At 46.6% G+C, this 16,224-nt stretch overlaps 1 protein-coding gene across 1 annotated transcript in view; it reads right to left on the bottom strand.

The window, feature by feature from the left end:
• Positions 1-16,224, bottom strand: part of cntnap2a (contactin associated protein 2a) — a 2,812,093-nt gene that overhangs the window by 2,533,262 nt on the left and 262,607 nt on the right. The gene's annotated exons all lie outside the window — the stretch shown is intronic.

Here is a 16,224-nt window from a genome sequence, read left to right as displayed (position 1 = left end):
GAAGATGTAACCAGTACAGTCGACAAGGGGGAGCCAGTCGAGGTGGTATATTTGAACTTTCAGAAGGTGTTTGACAAAGTCCCGCAAAAGAGATTATTGTGCAAAATTAAAGCGCTTGGGATTGGGGGAAATGCATTGAGGTGGATAGAAAACTGGTTGGCAAAGAGGAAACAAAGAATAGGATTAATGGGTTCTTTTCAAATTGTCAGGCAGTAACTAGTGGGGTGCCATAGAGATCGGTGCTGGGACCCAAGCTATTCACAATATATATTAATGATTTGGATGAGGGAACAAAGTGTAATGTCTCAAAATTTGCAGATGATACCAAGTTAGGTGGGAGGGTGAATTGTGACGAGGATGCAGGGATCCTAAAGCATGATCTGGACAGGTTGGGCAAGTGGGCAAATCAATGGCTGATGCAGTATAATTTGGATATGTGTGAGGTTATTCACTTTGGAAGCAAAAACAGGAAGGCAAATTACTTCTTGAATGGTTGTAAATTGGGAGTGGGGAGTGTGCAGCGGGACCTGGGTGTCCTTGTGCGCCAGTCGCTGAAGGTAAGCATGCAGGTGCGGCAGACGGTAAAAAAGGCTAATGGTATGTTGGCCTTCATTGCGAAAGGTTTCAAATATAGAAGCAGGGATGTGTTGCTGCAGTTGTACAGGGCCTTGGTGAGGCCATACCTGGAGTACTGTGTGCAGTTTTGGTCTCCTTCCGTGAGGAAGGATGTTCTTGCTCTCGAGGGAGCGCAGCAAAGATTTACCAGACTGTCATATGAGCAGAGATTGTCTAGGTTGGGATTGTTCTCGCTTGAGTTCAGAAGAATGAGGGGGGATCTCATAGCGACTTATAAAATTCGAACAGGGCTAGACAGGGTAGATGCAGGGAAGATGTTACCAATGATGGGTGTGTCCAGAACCAGGGGCAAAATTCTCCCCCAACGGCGCGATGTCCGCCGACTGGCGCCAAACACGGCGCCAATCAGACAGGCATCGCGCCGGCCCAAAGGTGCGGAATGCTCCGCATCTTTGACGGCCTAGCCCCAACATTGAGGGGCTAGGCCGACGCCGGAGGGATTTCCGCCCCGCCAGCTGGCGGAAATGGCGTTTGTTGCCCCGCCAGCTGGCGCGGAAATGCGGCGCATGCGCGGGAGCGTCAGCGGCCGCTGACAGTTCCCCGGCGCATGCCCGGGAGCGTCAGCGGCCGCTGTCAGTTTCCCGCGCATGCGCAGTGGGGAGAGTCTCTTCCGCCTCCGCCATGGTGGAGGCCGTAGCGGAGGCGGAAGGGAAAGAGTGCCTCCACGGCACAGGCCCGCCCGCGGATCGGTGGGCCCCGATCGCAGGCCAGGCCACCGTGGGGGCACCCCCGGGGTCAGATCACCCCCCGCCCCCCCCCCCCCCCCAAGACCCCGGAGCCCGCCCACGCCGCCTGGTCCCGCCGGTAAATACCAGGTTTGATTTACGCCGGCGGGACAGGCAATTTCTGGGCGGGACTTCGGCCCATCCGGGCCGGAGAAACCAGCGGGGGGGCCCGCCAACTGGCGCGGCCCGATTCCCGCCCCCGCCCAATCTCCTGTACCGGAGACTTCGGCGGGGGCAGGGGCGGGATTCACGGCGGCCTACGGCCATTCTCCGACCCGGCTGGGGGGGTCGGAGAATGACGCCCCAGGGATCACAGTCTGAGATTTCTGGGTAAACCATTTCGGACAGAGATGAGGAGACATTTCTTCACCCAAAGAGTGGTAAGCCTGTGGAATTCATTACCACAGGAAGTAGTTGATGCTGAATCATTGAATATATTCAGGAGGCGGCTAGATATAGGACTTGGGGAGAATGGGATCGAAGGCAATGGGGAGAAAGCAGGATTAGGCTATTGAGTTGGTCAGCCATGATCGTGATTAATGGTGGAGCAGGCTCTAAGGGTCAAAAGGCCTCCTCCTGCTCCTATCATCTATGTATCTAATGATCCCGCTGTCAAACAGAACTCTGTTTTCTTTATGGCTTTGACGAGGAATGCCCTGCAAAGGCCATACTTATCTTCATTTCCTGCACTGATGAGCTGGGCTTTGTAAAATTCTGCCCTGATCTCTTGACCCACCACCCTGCGACCTCCAGGGGATCCTCAGGACCCGTCACTCACCCCACCACTTAAGGGCAGGACACCCTCGAGCCCGATCCCCAGCATGGGTAACCTGGTACCTGAGCACCTTGGCACTGCCAGCCTGGCACCCTGGCACCGCTCCTTCAAGTCTGGCAATGTTACCTGGGCACCCTGGCAGTGCCAAGGTGCCCAGGTGGCAGCAGGAGTATCAATGTACCACCCTGCCCAGAGCCTCACCACCCGGGAGCCTCTTATGGCCTGGGAGAACTCCCCAGGTGCCATTATCCACACGTTTCTGTGGATCAGTGCTATACAGTACCATGGCAAGGTCTCCCAGGCGCAGGGTTAGTTCCTGGGTTTCGGGAGAATCTGACACATACATTTTTAAGTGAGCCTAACTGCTCACTTAAATATGTAAATCTGGATCCCGCACAGCGAGGACGGGATCCATATCGCGACTTCTGAATAGATCCCGCCCAAGTGTTGCAAATCACGAAAGAGGCCTTGTCGCATCACCAGGTCAGGCGTGACTAGGATGTTCGATCATGCCCAACCCCAAGGCTTGCCATAGTTGACAACAACATAATAAAACAAAGAGGGTTACACAACAAAGAGCATAATGAAACACATTTCAAACCAGCTTTCAAGCTGTGAATTATACTATAATTGTATATTATTTTATTTATATGTTCAATGTAGCACTGTCTGACTTGAGTTCACAGGAGAGAAATTCAATTTTAAATCATAATGCTGAACATTTTGTATTATAAATTTCAAAATGTTATAGGTAATAATTATCACATTAATAGGAAACTGTGACTGAGTAAAAACTACCTCACTCTTCACCAGCTAATCACAGACATATTCAACTGTTTCAGGAATACTTGTTCTTGAAAGAATACAAGAAAATGGCTCCAGTGAATCACTTGATATCTGAAACTATAAACTGACCACAGATGGGATTCTCCAGTCGGCGACGCCGAAATCGCGTTCGGCGATCGGCAGGAGAATCAAAGTTTACGACCAAATCAGGGCAGCACCGCGTTCGCAATGTTCCACCCCCTCCAAAGCGGCATACTTGGCGTATCAACGTATCGACGGCCTCAAGACGTTGCCTGAGACTCACCCCGAATACTCCACCCCCGACCAGCCAAGTTCCCGATGGCATGGGTTTCTCATTGCCTCATCCATTGGAAACTCGGCGTGGTGGCTGCGGACTCAGTCCAGCGCCGCTACAGTCAGGGGAGGGCCGATCCGCGGGCAGGGGGACTTTGTCTGGGGCTAGGGGCACTAGTCCGGCGCACTATTTTGCAGGCCGGGTCCACGGCTCCTGCAGGCCGCCGCCGTGCGCATGCACGGCCACGGACCCGGCAATTTTCCGTGCCATATCAGTAGCTAGAGCCAGTGCTCTACATTGCCTTGATCTTAGCCCCAGCCAAACGGAAGATCGGTGGCTATTTTACGCCATTTTTACTGTCGTTAAATGCCACCATTCCCATGCCAACGTGGGGACATACCTCAAAATATATCACATATTTGGAAAGTTTCCATATGAAATGTACTGTAACCCTTTTTCATGGAATTCCACACCTTGGGGATGTCAAAGTTCACTTCAAACAGTGAAAATAAAAATGCAAAATGATGGACTTCAATCAACTGTCATTCGCTCAGGATACTGGGAGCTACTAACCATCCAGATACTTATCAGACATTCAAAACGCCTTATGGATGACAAAATAACCCATAAAATGTTGACTTCTGTCTTGAAATGTTTCAAAAGTATAAAAGATAAAAAGATTTAAAAGCTGGATGACTTGTTCTACAATGATGACTGCAAAGCATGCCAATCAACTTCCCTTCTGGGAATATACAGGCAGGGGGTTAAATTCTCCGCATCTCGGTGTTGGGATCGTAAATCGCAACCGGATGGAAAATCGGACGTCCAGCCAAAGTCAAGGTTTACGCCGGGCGCCGACCTGATCACTGCGCCCCAGCCCCTCACTGGCGACGCGATTGGCCTACTTGCATTCACTTGGCGGGCAAGGCACTACATTCTCTGGTCATGTGTGATTCTCCGGTCCTCTGGACCGGGAACCATGTGGGTGGGATTTACACCGAACTGGAGTCTGACGTGTGGGACCTCGTGGTGGACCAAGGGGGTAATTCCGAAAGGGGGTTTCCCCCAAAGTCCATCTGAGAATCACCCTTCCCCCCACAATGCACACCTTGCCCACCCTCCCCTATCAGGCCCCACCCCCCCCCCTCACTCATCTGCCCCATCACCCACAGAGACCCCCTAAACAGGAGACCCTCCCAGGGAGCCCCTTAAGAGGTAGACCCCCAGGGATCCCATTAATGGAGAGACCTTCAGGGACTCCCTTAATAAAGAGCCCCCCTGGGATCTCCTTTAATATGGAGACCACCCTCATCAGGGACCCAATTAATATGGAGACCCATCCAGGGATCCCATTAATATGGAGGACCCGCCCCACAGGGATGCCACGACTAAAGGGACCACCCACAGGAACCCCCTAACTAATTGGACCCCCCCCCACAGACAAGGACAAATCAGCCCACTTGATTGCTCTCCCTTCCATAAACATTCAAACTCTCTACCACCGACGAACAGTGGCAGCCGTCTGTACCATCTACAAGATGCACTGCAGTAACTCACCAAGATTACTTCGACTGCATCTTACAAACCCACGACTACTGCCATCTCGAAGGACAATGGCAGCAGATACATGGGAACCGCACGAACTGGAGATTCCCCTCCAAGTCACTCACCATCCTGACTTGGAAATATATCGCCTTTACTTCACTGTCGCTGGGTCAAAATTCTGGAACTCCCTCTCTAACAGCACTGTGGGTGTACCTGCACCTCAAGGACTTCAGCGGTTCAAGAAGGCAACTCACCACCATCTTCTGAAGGGCAACTAGGGATGGGCAATAAATGCTGGCCTAACCATCGATGCCCACATCCTGTAAATGAACTTTTTAAAAAAGAGACGCCCTAACTAAAGGAACCCCCGACTGGGACCCCCTAAATAGAGTGGTCCTCCAACAGACATCTCCAGAAAAAAGACACCTGTCTGGAAGCGAGAGAGCAGTCCAGACGGGGCAGTGAAAGGAAATGCAGTTAAAACACATACTTGGAAGCACCACATGTCCATTCTGGGAAAGGGAACAACTGTGACCTGTGTTTAAACTCCTCAGATCCATTAGCTGCAAGCCATTCATTTATTTCTGTGATTTGTTGTAGTTTGAATGTAGTGCCTTGCCCGCCAAGTGAATGCAAGTAGGCCAATTTGCTGTGATTGACAGCTTCCACAGAGCAGCTGTGAGCCTTCCTCCATTCATCTTCTTCATGGATAAGTATGTGTAAGTGCGATGTTTACGAACATTCACTGCATCAAAGGGAGTTAAGTGCATTCCAAACACGCACCTTCATGCTTGAGTGATGATGAAGTGCTGAGCTAGAAATTGAATGCACTTAACTCCTTTTGATGCATTGAATTGGATTGGATTTGTTTATTGTCACGTGTACCGAGGTACAGCGAAAAGTATTTTTCTGTGAGCAGCTCAAACAGATCATTTAGTACATGAAAATAAAATAAATAGAAAATACATAATAGGGCAACACAAGGTACATAATGTAAATACATAGACACCGGCCTCAGGTGAAGCATACAGGAGTGTAGTATTAATCATGTCTGTCCCTGATGAGCTCAATGTATTCCATACATGCTTTGAGCAAGAGGTCAGTGAGAGCACGCCCTCCACCCCAGAAGCCTCGGATGAACATGTATCTGAGGTCGCCATTGCAGACGTCAGAGCAGCTTTCTCGAAGGTCAACCCACGGAATGGGGTACCCGGACAATCACTCAGGTCTATTCATAGAATTTACAGTGCAGAAGGAGGCCATTCGGCCCATCGGGTCTGCTCCGGCTCTTAGAAAGAGCACCCTACCCAAGGTCAACACCTCCACCCTATCCCCATAACCCAGTAACCCCACACAACACTAAGGGCAATTTTGGACACTCAGGGCAATTTATCATGGCCAATCCACCTAACCTGCACATCTTTGGACTGTGGGAGGAAACCGGAGCACCCGGAGGAAACCCACGCACACACGGGGAGGATGTGCAGACTCCACACAGACAGTGACCCAAGCCGGAATCGAACCTGGGACCCTGGAGCTGTGAAGCAATTGTGCTATCCACAATGCTACCGTGCTTCCCTTGTGCGGATTAGCTGCCGGGGGTACTCGCAGACATCTTCAACCTCTATTTACAACAATTTGAGGTATCTATCTGCCAAGATGATCATCATCCCTGTACCAAAGAAAAGCCAAGCAGCGTGCCTTGATGACTATCGTCCTGTGGTTCTGACATCCATCATTACGAAGTGCTTTGAAAGGTTAGTCATGGCATGAATCAAATCCAGCCTCCCGGTATGCCTTGATCCACTACAGTTCGCCTACCACTGCAACAAGTCCACAGCAGACGCCACCTCCCTGGCCCTGCACTCAACCCTGGAACACTTAGATAACAAAGACACCTATGTGAGACTCCTATTTAGCGACTACAACTCAGCCTTCAACACTATTGTTCCTTTGAACTCATCTCCAACTCTGTGGCCTGGGCCTCGGCTCCTCCCTCTGCGACTGGATCCTGAACTTTCCAACCCACAGGCCACAATCAGTAAGTATAGGCAACAACACCTCCTTCACGATCATTCTCAACACCGGTGCCGCACAAGGCTGTGTCGTCAGCCCCCTACTATACTCCTTATACACCTATGACTGTGGCCAAATTCCCCTCCAACACGATTTTCAAATTTGCTGATGACACCACCATAGTGGGTCGGATCTCAAACAATAACGAGACAGAGTACAGGAATGAGACAGAGAATCTGGTGAACTGATGCAATGACAATAATCTCTCCCTCAATGTCAACAAAATGAAGGAGATTGTCATCGATTTCAGGAAGCGCAGTGGAGAACATGCCCCTGTCAACATGAATGGGAACGAAGTAGAAAGGGTCGAGTGCTTCAAGTTTTTAGGTGTCCAGATCACCAACAACCTTCTTGGTCCCCCCATGCCGACACTATAGTTAAGAAAGCCCACCAACGACTCTATTTTCTCAGAAGACTAATGAAATTTCACCAGCACCACAGAAAGCATCCTTTCTGGTTTACCACAGCTTGGTATGGATCCTGCTCTGCCCAAGACCGCAGGAAACTACAAAAGGTTATGAATGTAGCCCAATCCATCACGCAAACCAGCCTCCCATCCATCGACTCTGTCTATAATTCCCGCTGCCTTGGAAAGGCATCCAGCATAATTAAAGACCGCACTCACCCCGGACATGCTCTCTTCCACCTTCTTCCATCAGGAAAAAGATACAAAAGTTTGAGGTCACGTATCAACCGACTCAAGAACAGCTTCTTCCCTACTGCCATCAGACTTTTGAATGGACCTACCTCGTATTAAGCTGATCTTTTCTTTACACCTTGCTATGACGCTATAACTGTAACATTACATTCTGCAGTCTCTCCTTCCTTCCCTATGTACGGTATGTATTGTCTGTAAAGCATGCAAGAAACAATACTTTTCACTGTATACTAATACATGTGACAGTAATAAATCAAATCAAACCAAGTCCATAAAAGGGTCATTGAGGAGTCTGGTAACAGTGGGGAAGAAGCTGTTTCTGAATTTGTTCGTGCGTGTTTTTAGACTTTTGTATCTCCTGACCGATGGAAGAAGTTGGAAGAGTGAGTAAGCCGACTGGGAGGGGTCTTTGATTATGCTGCCCGCTTTCCCCAGGCAGTGGGAGGTGTAGATAAGTCAATGGATGGTAGGCAGGTTTGTGTGATGGACTAGGCTGTGTTCACGACTCTCTGAAATTTCTTGCGGTCTTGGGCCGAGCAGTTGCCATACCAGACTGTGATGCAGTCAGATAGGATGCTTTCTATTGTGCATCTGTAAAAGTTGGGAAGAGTTAGTGTGGACATTCCAAATTTCCTTAGTTTCCTGAGGAAGTATAGGCGTTGTTGTGCTTTCATGGTGGAAGCGTCACCGTGGGTGGACCAGGACTGATTTTTGGTGATGTGCACCCCTAGGAATTTGAAGCTGTTAACCATCTCCACCTCAGCCCCGTTGATGCAGACTGGGGTGTGGACATTACTTTGCTTCCTGAAGTCAATGACCAGCTTTTGAGTTTTGCTGGCATAGAGGGATAGATTGTTGTCGTTGCACCACTCCACTAGGTTCTCTATCTACCTCCTGTATTCTGCCTCGTCCTTGTTCGAGATCAAACCCACTATGGTTGTGTCATCAGCAAGCTTGCAAATGGAGTTGGAGCCAAATTTTCCCATGCAGTCGTGTATGTACAGTGAGTATAGTAGGGGGCTAAATGTGCAGCCTGATGCAGGTATTGAGGACTATCGTGGAGGAGGCATTGTAATTTATTCTTACTGATTGTGGTCTGTAGGTCAGAAAGTCAAGGATCCAGTTGCAGAGTGAGGAGCCATGTCCTAAGCTTTGGAGCTTTGATATGAGCTTGGTTGGGATTATGGTGTTGAATGTTTGTAAATATTGTCCCTCTAGATAGGTTGTCCCAGTGGGGGTCCCGCTAGTTAGGAGGTCCTTGGGCAGAGCCTCTCTAGTTAAGGGTTTCTTTTGGGGGGGTTCCTTTAGCTAGGGGGGGTCCCTGTGTAGACGCCCCCATTTAGGGTGTCCTTGGGAGTTCCCTCTAGTTAGAGGGTCCCTGGAGGGAAAATTCAGAATGTCCAATTCACCTAACGAGCACGTCTTTCGAGACTTTTGAGAAGAGACTGGAGCACCCGGAGGAAACCCACGCAGACACAGGAGAATGTGCAGCCTCCGCACAGACAGTGACCCAAGCCGGGAATCAAACCCAAGTCCCTGGTGTTGTGAAGCAACAATGCTAACCATGGTGCTACCGTGCTGCCCAATTACTAACTTCCTCACGGAAGTGGAATTTTACATTTAGGAGTGTGAAACCCAACTTGTGCAGATTAGAATAGGTAAAGGTGGTCTGAACTTTGTGGATTTGTTTGGAAAGCCAGGGTACCCCTTTGGAGAGATACCCCTTTGGAGAGATAAGGTACCCCAGTGGATCTGGTCCCAGGGCACCTTTGGCTGAGTAAGGCACCTTTATGGCATCCTTTAGGGAAGGTAAGGCAGCCTTTGGGATTTTTAAAAGTAAACAGGATTCTTCATTAAAAAGTGCAAAAACCATTGGAACTGTCAATCTGTCAACAAAACTTCAAGCTGTCAAAGAACTGTCAAATTGGCAAGGAGTTGGAAAGCTGTCAAAATAACTGTCATAGAATTTTAAAACAGCAAAGAATTGTCAAAGAATGGCCAAGCTGTCATGGAACTACCAAGGTACTATCAAGCTGTCAATGAACTGTTAAATAACTGCAAAGCTGCTAAGGAGCTGTCAAAGAACTGCTGATCTGTCAAAGCTGTCATAGAACTGTCAAAGGATGGTAGATTGGTTGGCATAAAAGGAGTAAGGGCCAAGGGTGGTGGGTATTGGTTGCCACCAAATTGGCCGAGGAGCTTTAAGAACTATGAGAATATGGAGTCAAGGAGTATGAAGGGTCATGTGTGTGTGTGTGTGTGGGGGGGGGGGGGTAGAAGAGCATTGGTTAGCATAGGGGATAAGAAGGGATATGGAGGTTTAGCATTGGGGCTATGAGGGACCAAGGGGGGATGAGAGGGCATTGAGGTGCATATGTTGGCATAGGGAGTGGGTGGGGTGTGAGGAGGGTAACAGGTTGAGGGTTGCTTTTAGTTTTAGTTTTTAAACATTTCATTCAGCACAGTGCCTTCCACCCAGCCCTCCTCCATATCCAGTAGCCTCCCACTCACTCTGGTGGCGGCCCAACATTGATGAAATTCAAATTTTGATCACCCAATTGCAATTACTATTTCCATTAAAGCTCATGAACTACTTCAGATATTACTCACACAGGCACCATTACTGGAATTCACAGTCCTGATCAAGCATTCAACCCTATCAGTTAGTGGACGAACAGCATTCTGCATAAAAATACTGAAGCAGCAAAAATTATATTTCATTCAAAAACCAAAAAGACAAACAATTCAAGTTAGTAATCGTGTGCACCCCCATTCTAAGGCAGATAACATCAGGCTAATTGGATATGATAGCTAAGTGATTATAGCAGTGAATGAGCAACCAAAAGATCATGCGTTCATCTCCCAACATGCCAAATTGCAAAACTGAATTCAATAAATTTAATTTGTTGGCTGCATAATTACAGCGATGCTCTGAAATCTGCCAAATTATTGTCAAATTCCAACTGGCTCACTAATGTCTCTTGGAGAACTGTTACCTTTATCTGGCCTATGACTTCAATCCAATATTGTAATAAATAATTATATCATATGGTTGATTCTTAATCCCTCAGGATAACAAATGATTGACAATAAGTAATCCTAACATCCCAAGATCAAATCTAGAAAAGAACCAACTGCTTTGGAAGCAGGAGCATAAGCAATTTTTGGGAACAGGCTTTCCTCAAATCTTGAGTGCATAGACCTGGGATATTCATTTGTGCACAATTTACATTGGTGCATCTCAAAAGACCAACAAGCAATTTAGGGACTGTGATATTCAGCCATCAAATAGAGGAAGTAGTAATAATAATAATAATAATCTTTATTGTCACAAGTAGGCTTACATTAACACTGCAATGAAGTTCCTGTGAAAATCCCCTAGTCGCCACGCTCCGGCACCTGTTCAGGTACACCGAGGGAGAATTCAGAATGTTCAATTCACCTAACAAGCACGTCTTTCGGGACTTGTGGGAGGAAATCGGAGGACTCGGAGGAAACCCACGCAGACATGGGGAGAACATGCACACTCCGGACAGACAGTGACCCAAGCCCGGAATCGAACAGTGCTAACCACTGTGTGCTACTGTGCTGCCCAACAATTTTTCCTTTGCAAAACATCTAATCTTCAGGCACTATTTGGGCACTAAAACCCAAAATTGGCTCCACGGTGTTCAGTTTTGTATATCCCATTTTATGGACGATAATTTGTCCTTGCCAAACTCACCATGATTCTCACTGATGATTCACTTACAAGGATGATATCTGAGGTAATGGAATTGAGTACATTGAAAACTGAGTAAACCTGGGTACATTTTATCCCCTGGTGGTGAGAAGGTTACAGGACCATCTGATTGAAATACTAAATACTAAAGCGACTGATAGAATAGGCACGGAATTATCCATTAAAAGAGTAGGGAAGTTTCACAAGGGGATATAATTTTAGAATTTCAGACAAATGGTGAAAATCAAATCCAGTATGTTGAAAGCTCTGCAGATTCAATTCAAACAGTTGATAGTTGGGAGATAGATGGTTCTTTGGAGTAAGGAATATGGATAAAAACATAGATAGAGATATAATTGGAATGGGCGGCAGGGAAAAACAGCCAGCTTAAAGAAATCTGGAATTTTTGCCTGGATGCTCATCCTTGAAGACGGAATTCCAAGCGCAGCCCAGCTGCCGCAGAAGAAAATATCTGCAAAGGTGGTATTTCTCTTTTTTATTAAATTTAGAGTACCCAATTCATTTTTTCCAATTAAGGGGAAATTTAACATGGCCAATCCACCTAGCCTGCGCATCTTTGGGTTATGGGGGCGAAACCCACGCAAACATTGGTAGACTGTGCAAACTCCACATGGACAGTGACCCAGAGTCGGGAGCGAACCTGGGACCTCGGCACCGTGAGGCAACAGGGCTAACCCACTGAAGGTGGTATTTCATTGCTGGGGTCTCAGCCAAGCTATTAAAAGATTAGAATACCTGAGCCAAACATTGTTTGATTGACAACTCAGGCTCTCTTATCTCTGCGGTCAATTTCACAATGTTTGTTCACACATGTTAAGTGGTTTCAAGGGTATGTGGTTTTTGAAGCTTCCAAGGGCCTGGGTAATTGACACTTTTATCATCTTTGTCCAGATATTTTTTCAAACATTGGAGAAAGTTATCAATGAAATACATGCTTGAAAGCTATTTTTCACCCATTCCACTATACACAATGGTGCTCACTTGTTCCAGAAAGTGTACAATGAGTCAATGGGCATACAAGTGCAGGGCTTAGCATAGGGAACATGAGGGGATGTAAGGGGTAGTTGGAAGGCCATAGCCTAGCACGGGACATGAGGGAACATAGGGTGTGGGTGGAAGGGCAGAGCTTGGCACAGGGGGCATGAGGGTTGTAGCTTGGCATGGGGGCAGTGATGGGGATCTTTAGAATTTACCTTTGAAAAGGTCCGCTCATGCGCACCAGGGTTCAGAACTCCTCTAAGAGGCCATAAATCTTGACTAAATTTGCGGAGGGGTAGGATTTGATAATCTTTGCAAGGGAGGAGTGCTGGTCCGGAGTGCTGGATGCGGGCTTCCTTTAAAGGCTTCCCCAAAATTTGGCAGCCTGGGAATGGGGTTGGGATTCCCAGAATCGGGACATGTTTGTCAATTTTAAGGGCTCTCGAGTCAACATGACTTGGTGTAAACCCAGGCCATCATTCGAAAATATACTTTAAAACCTGCTGCACTTGCTTTCTCTGTGTTGAGACATAAAGGACACAGGATAATATTTACTCCCAGGATTGTGAGGGAATCAAAAGTAGACAAAGGCTTATCCAAAAAGCATTTCTAGGGCATCATGTTTTGGTTAAATTGAATAAATGCATTGAGGGAAAAAATACTGGGTCATGGGAAAGAGTAGTTGGGGGGGGGCACCCACCCATACACCCACCCAGCAGCCGGGTGGGTGGCCAGCAAGATGGGCACCGTAATGGTGCTCAGTGCGTGGGCACTGCCCTGTCCTGTCGGAGGTTCCCCAGCTGCTCGGCCTGCCACCCCCTTTCCCTCCACTCCCCCGGCCCTGGCAGGGCCCCCAGCCCCCCCCCCCCTCCCTCCCCCACCGCCCCATCGCAGAAAGCACGGCCGGTATCCGTCACAGAAGCCCGCAGTCCCTCCACGCCACCTCCTACCTCCTCTCGCAGCCGCCTCAGCCAGCACCCCAGCTTCATGATTTTTTAAAGGATGTTAGAAACAAGCCGTCGGGAAATTGACCCATCCGGGGAGCAGAATCACTTGAGGTCCCGGAGACTCAGTCGTCAGGACAGATAATGAGATGCGTACTGTACTTCCGGGCTGCCCAGCGGGTGCCGAGATTTCATTTAGTTTGGGGGTCTGGAGAATGCTGAATCTGCGCGAAACTGGCAACAAGCCCGATATCAGCGCCGGAGCCGATTTCACGCCCAATCGCGTTTTGCGATTTCGCCGTCACCGCACGGAGAATCCAGCACCTTGGGTTTTGGACGGTGGGATCAATTTCCTTTCTGACAGCCTTTCATCATCTCATAGATTTTCATGGGAAATGTAGTATTGCTGAAAAGAGACAACTGGAGCTATCAATAAATGCTGACATGCTCACTGCTTTGCTTTAGGACAAGCTCTGAACATAAGAGCAGCTGAAAATTTACTAACTGATATGGTTTGAATCAGATTTGCTTTGTTCATTTTCCAGTGTAGAAATATAATGTATTTGTATATATGAAGAGCTATTTCCCTTCAAAAAGACCATCTTTGCAAACCTTTGATGGATAAAAATGTTGCAATTAAAATTTGTGCCATTGTTCATTGTCAATGTCCCCAAAATAGAAGACAATAGTGTTCAAGGCTGAAATCAATTATCATCCACTTTGCCATTTCTCTGTGCTATTCCTGTCACTTACGTTGTACAGGAGGGGACTCGAGCGAATCTACAGAAAGTGTAGGTATTGTTTCTGCCTCAGAAACATTGCAACATCTCAATGAACAGCAAACAAAAATATCTATGTTGAGTTATGTTACCTCTGATCCCTTTACAATAATGTATTGGCCATCGTCACATGAGATTGGCTAAAAAAGAAAAAAGGACATGAATTTCCTGCTTTCAATAATAATTTTATTGTGCTAAAGTGACCCACATTCTTCCATGAGTTGGCCTGCGACTGAACAAAGCCAGCACCTGAGTATGAGTTCATACCAAAGCTGATAGGCTGATGATTGTTCTTCCCTTCTCAATTTGGACCGTTTGCAAGGAAACATTCCAGTAAATCTCTTCTGCATCCTCTCCAATTACTTCCTAACATTTGATGCCCACCTTTGACCGCAGAGTTCCAATTGAGGTATAGTTATTGTTTTACAAAGGTTTAGAAGTTTCCTTGATTTTGTTATGAAATCTCGGCACCCGCTGGGCAGCCCGGAAGTACAGTTATCTGTCCTGACGACTGAGTCTCCGGGGCCTCAAGTGATTCTGCGCCCCGGATGGGTCAATTTCCTGACGGCGTGTTTCCAACATCTATTTCATTCTGAAAAAAGCCAAGGATTCCAAATATTTATTTTTAAAACAGCCTTTTCAACTTGCCTAACCAAGAAGTTGTGTACATATACGCCCAGGTCCCATTGCTCTTGCACCCCCTTTAATATCCAATTTTAGATCATCTGAACTCTCCTAATTCTTCATTCCAAAATGTATCATCTCACATTCCTCTATATTAAATTTTATCTGATATGTGTCTGTCCATTTCACCAGTCTGTTTACGGTCTCCTGGCATGTATTACTTACCGGATAATTGATTATTGAATTTCCGAGTTTCTTATCATCTGAAAACATTGAAATTGAACTCTGCAAACCTAATTCCAGGACATTATTATTAAATATGAAAAGAAGCAGTGGTTTTAACATTGACCTCTGGGGATGACCACTGTACACTTCCTTCCAATCTGACAAATCACAGTTCACTACTACTCTGTTTTCTGCCCCCTTTACAATTTTGCACCACATTGCCACTGTCTCTTTAATCCTATGGGCATTAATTTTGCCAATATTTGTTATGTGGAACATTGCAAATGGTTTTTGAAAGTCTGTGTGGATAACATCAAAAGGATCAATCCTTCTTCAAAACGATTGATCAAATTAGTCAAACATGATATGTCTTTAATAAATATTTTATCAAGTGCCAATTAATTTTTTCCTGCGTTATTCCTTCTTGAAGTGTCCCCACCATTCATGTGAAGCTGATTGGCCTGTAGGGGGTTGTAACATTTGCAACCCTACATGCCTCTGAAATCCAGATCTGAAACCCCAGAATTGTGGGAGTTCTTCTCTGTATTCAGCTTATTTGAATAAGTTGCTATTGCAAACGTTATAATTGTCATAAACATTCTTTCTCTGTTTCATTTTAACCTCCATTATCTTTCCTCATCCTGGGAATTCTAACTTTGGATGTTCCTCCTTTCTCATGGAAATATGTCCATCTCTTCTTTCCAGGTGTCCCATTATTCAATGACTGTTTTGACTCCAATCCACCAAGGCTACCTACCTCTTCAACTCAATGAAATTAACCGTCCTCCTCCAGTTATGTTTTTATGCTTCATTGTTCCTTGTTATTTTCCAGAATGTTTGTAAGTCTTATGATGTTATGGACACTGTTACCCAATGTTCTCCCACTGAAATATACCCCACTTATCTCTGTCTTTATCAGAAAAATTGAACTTCCCCACTACCACTATCTGTAGTTCTTGCACCTTTCTGCAATTGGCCGGCAAATTTAGTCTTCTATTTCCTTCTCACTATTTGATGGCCTATAGTTCACATCCAGTAGTGTAATAGCTCCTCTATTATTCCTTAAATCACACCAAATAGACTCCTTCTTGGACACTCATCTACATCATTCATCTCTTTGGTTATTACTATCACCCCAACCTCCTTTTTCCCTTCCTGATCTTTCCTGAATATCATAGCCAAGAATTTTAAGCACCCAATCCTCAAGTCTTTTGAGTTTGGTCTCTATTATTGTGAAAGCAAACTATCTGTATGAATTGGGTCAGGATTATACCAATTTTTAGATTTAATGTCCAGCTGCTACACTTCTGCCCCCTTTTATGGGTCTCAGGATTTTTTTGACATATGCCTCTTAAAAATAAATCAATGGAAGGTGTTGTTTAGGAGACTCATATACGGTAAATCAATTACAAAGCAAATGGATGTCTGTTCTCCAT

The sequence above is a fragment of the Scyliorhinus torazame genome, chromosome 6, assembly GCF_047496885.1.
Source record: "Scyliorhinus torazame isolate Kashiwa2021f chromosome 6, sScyTor2.1, whole genome shotgun sequence".
Lineage (NCBI taxonomy): Eukaryota > Metazoa > Chordata > Chondrichthyes > Carcharhiniformes > Scyliorhinidae > Scyliorhinus > Scyliorhinus torazame.
The sequence above is the reverse complement of the archived record's forward strand: the minus strand, read 5'-3'. Positions and strand labels throughout refer to the sequence as shown.